A 4,221-nucleotide genomic window follows, 5' to 3' on the forward strand; every position below is an offset into this window, starting at 1 on the left:
CGCTGGACCCACCCGTCAACCGCACGGGCTAATCCCCCTCCGGTGAGAAATCCCTTCAGATCCAGATCTGGATGTTTTTGCAGTTAGGCCCCTACACTTTACTGTTTCCTAACCCGGGGTCCTCTCTTCTGCCTTGTCAGCGCCGCGTCAGCTCCCCCGAGCCCCGCATGTTAGCTGCTGCGGGTAGCACAGCCTGGGTGAGAAAAATCTTCCCCTTTTTCCCTATTTTGCAGAAATTCCAGAAAATGTGTAAATCTCGTATAAATCATATCTTTTAAACCGTAACTCGAAATAAAAAAGTGTTACATATGAAAATTGATCAGAAAAATGCAAGGATCATTAATATGCCATCCATATGCTTGTTTGCATCTCACATCATGTCACGCGTTGATAGTTTCGCATATCCACCTCACATATATGCGGAGTATTTCGGATATCCACCTAAGGTTTCCCCGCTCCGTTTAACTTTGAAGTAGCGCACCCCTGCCATGTCGTGCCATGCTAATCAACACTTAATTTTGACGGTAGAAAATGCAACTTCAACCCTAATTGTTTGCCCGGGTTCCGACTCCGATTAATTGGATAAGTTGCATCGCATCATAATTGCCACGTCATTGAATATCATCTTGATCATGCTGGATCTTCTTTATCCGTAGTAGTAAGACTTGCATGTGTTGTTTGTTCCAGTATTTGCTTCTTCCCGGATAGGATCGCGAAGTGGTGTGGTGAGATACGACAAGTTCTCCCGATGTCCCTCAGCAAGCTTTAACAGGCAAGCATTTCCCCTATACTTCTGCCCCTGCAGAAGTCGCTCACCTATTTTATTTTGCCTTCTCCCTCATGCTATCCTTAAGTTGCGTTCTTGTCACGTGTCCCTTCCACTTGTTACCTCAAGCAGCCCATATTGCCACCACCAACCACCAACCTCCTACAGCTGTTGTTTGGTTATCGGGTCTGCCTTGCGAGTCGTAGTGCATGCTAGTGCTGTTTATATCGTGTTACCGTTATCGCTATCTTATCGGGTTATCAGTTGGGGAACATGACACATGGTTTATGGTTATATCTGTTGGAGAGTATCATGGTTACCTTAATTATTAAGCGGAGACATCGGTGGGTCAGTTGCTCGTTTTATGACAGCTCACTTGTGTTTCTTTAAAGCTTAGGACCCGAGTTCTTGTTATCTGTTCCGAGACTGAGCGCTCTAACCACACGTGGGTATGCTTCTGGGTCTCCCCTCGACCACTGCTGGAATCTACAGCTTTGTCCAGTGGCCACAACTAGTTTGCAATGTTTTACCATTTGTTGTTGCGTGCATGCCAGCTTGTTACTTATTTACTTTGGGAAGCCCCTGGGTGCCTTGTATCCCTTGTTTCTGGTATGCACGTATAGGTCGTGGAGCCTCTGCGAAGTGGTTTATCGCCCCAGTGTGTGTTTAAACCACCTAGCACGTTGACACACATAGCTAAGTCCGCTTCGGAGATACGGCCGGACTTCAATACGGGTTTAACTTGGTTAGGTGGCTTCCTGGACATTGTTGTCGTGAAGGAGAGTGCGAGTCGTTATATCCACCTGTCGCAAGTGGGTTGATCGTGCGTGTGGGCACATTTGGGCACCCCTGCAGGGTAAAATCTTATCGATAAGCCGCGTCCGCGGTTATGGACGACTTGGAGCTGTATGACTCGACCATAGATAACTTACACCTGCTGTTTCAATCATAATAACTTGCGTAGTAAGTTAGCACAACTCTAATAATAAATGGTTAAAACTTGTCCACCGTGTGAGTGCCCTTGTAAGTACCTCCTTGCGAGGGGGGAACGCATCGGCTGTGTTATGTTTGCAGAGTATAGAACTGTTAGTTTATGCGCTCTCTCACCCTCTCTGATAGACGACTGTTGTAGAGTGTCTCTATAGGTTTTTAGTGCTTGCGCGCTGCCGCTTAACCCCACCATATTGCATATGACGTTCCTCTTGCGTCTTCTAAGTCCCCTGCGTGCCTCAAGTACAAAGGACGACTGGTTGACGAATGCTTATACGTCTTGAAGTCTTGTTAAGTACGAACCATACTTATTGCTGCTTCTACGGGATATAACCGGGCAGGTATGAAGACCGGTACGATGAAGGCGACGTTAGCAAGGTTACCCTTCCGGCTTGGCCTGGGCAGGGTTATGGACGCTACTGGTTATCTTCAGGACTCTTAGTCCAAATTTGTATCTTGTCCGTACTCGGACATATTTGATCTTCTGTATGATTTGGATCTTTGTTTTGTATATTTGTATCTTGACTCGTTGGAGTCGTTGTTGTAATATATATGTTTCTTGTGGGTTCTATTGTAATCCTGTTGTAATGTTACCTCTCGTGATTGATTCCACCCGCATCGCGTGCATGCTTCGGCGTGTACGAGGCGCTTGGTGGTGCGTCTCCTAAAATCGATATCGTGCGGATTTCGGCGGATTCGCTGGGATCCTCATGGTACCGGTTTTGGGGCGTCACAGTGGCCGCACCACTAGATGGCCGGCGCCCCCCTCTCCCCAAACCCTAGCGGCCTCTCTCCTCCACCGCATCCCGCACGCTTAGCGAAGCTCCGCCGGATTTCTCCACCACCACCGACACCACGCCGTCGTGCTGTCGGATTCAAGAGGAGCTACTACTTCCGCTTCCCGCTGGAACGGGGAGGTGGACGTCGTCTTCATCAACAACCGAACGTGTGACCGAGTATGGAGGTGCTGCCCGTTCGTGGCGCCGGAAGCGATCGTGATCAAGATCTTCTACGCGCTTTTGCAAGCAGCAAGTGAACGTCTACCGCAGCAACAAGAGCCTCATCTTGTAGGCTTTGGAATCTCTTCAAGTTTGAGACTCGATACCCCCCTCGTTGCTACCATCTTCTAGATTGCATCTTGGCTTGGATTGCGTGTTCGCGGTAGGAATTTTTTTGTTTTCTATGCAACGTTATCCAACAGTAGATACATGATTTGTCTAGTTTGAATATGTCTAGACCTTGTTTATCAACTTGAATTCTTACTTTATGACATAAGAAGGCTATGTGCTTTGGTTTTTCATTTTTCTGATTTTTTTGAATTTTATGCCCATTAGAATCTTGGTCAAATACTAGGTAGGTTAATTTGACCAAGATTTAAACAAGTTTAAAACATGAAAATGAAAAGGTAAGCCTCGATCCTTCTTACTCACTCTAAAATGAAGCTTTTGGGAAGTTTTTGAAATTTCCATGTTTGAAACCAAAACCACTTCTCTTCATGCTTGACTTCATAAGACATAGTTAAGGGTTAGGGGGTAGATACATGATTTTTCTGTTTTGAATATGTCTAGACCTTGTTCATCAACTTGAAGGCTTACTATATATACATGACATAAGGAGGCTATGTGCTTTAGTTTTTTTTGTTTTTTCATTTTTTTTGAATTTTATGCCCATTTGAATCTTGGTCAAATACTAGCTAGGTTTGACCAAGATTTAAACAATTTTAAAACATGAAAATGAAAAGGCAAGCCTGGATCTTCTCCAGACACTCTAAAATGAAGCTTTTGTGAGGTTCTTGAAATTTCCATGTTTGAAACCCATACGACTTCTCTTCATGCTAGACTTCATAAGATCGACCGAGTTTATGGTTAGGGGGTACATACATGATTTGTCTGGTTTGAACACATGTATAAACCTTGTTTATCAACTTGAATGCTTACTATATGACATAAGAAGAGTATGTGCTTTTGTTTTTCATTCTTCTAATTTTTTGAATTTTATGCCCATTTGAATCTTGGTCAAATCCTAGGTTTGACCGGTATTTAAACAAGTATAAAATATGAAAACGAAAAGGTAAGCCTGGATCCTTCTTAGTCACTCTAAAATGAAGCAGCTTTTGGGATGTTCTTGAAATTTTCATGTTTGAAACCCAAAACCACTTCTCTTCATGATTGACTTCATAATTAAGACAGAGTTTAAGGTTAGGGGCAGATATATACATGATTTTCTAGTTTGAATATGTCTGGACCTTGTTTATCAACTTTAATGCCTTACTATACGACATAAATAATGCTATGTGCTTTGGTTTATCATTCTTTTTGTTTTTTCCTGAATTTTTATGCCCATTTGAGTCTTGGTCAAATCCCAGGTTTGACAAAGATTTAAACAAGTTTAAAATATGAAAATGAAAAGTTAACCATGGATCCTTCTTAGTCACTCTAAAATGAATTTTTTGGGAGGTTCTTGAA

The 4,221-nt window shown here is 43.4% G+C and overlaps 1 long non-coding RNA gene across 1 annotated transcript; it reads left to right on the forward strand.

The window, feature by feature from the left end:
• Positions 1 to 679: 679 nt before the first annotated feature.
• Positions 680 to 2,333, forward strand: LOC139836074 (uncharacterized). The gene is made up of 2 exons (XR_011752008.1): positions 680 to 772; positions 2,098 to 2,333. It is a non-coding gene; the product is annotated as an uncharacterized lncRNA (long non-coding RNA).
• Positions 2,334 to 4,221: the final 1,888 nt, after the last annotated feature.

Source organism: Lolium perenne, chromosome 1 (genome assembly GCF_019359855.2).
Source record: "Lolium perenne isolate Kyuss_39 chromosome 1, Kyuss_2.0, whole genome shotgun sequence".
Lineage (NCBI taxonomy): Eukaryota > Viridiplantae > Streptophyta > Magnoliopsida > Poales > Poaceae > Lolium > Lolium perenne.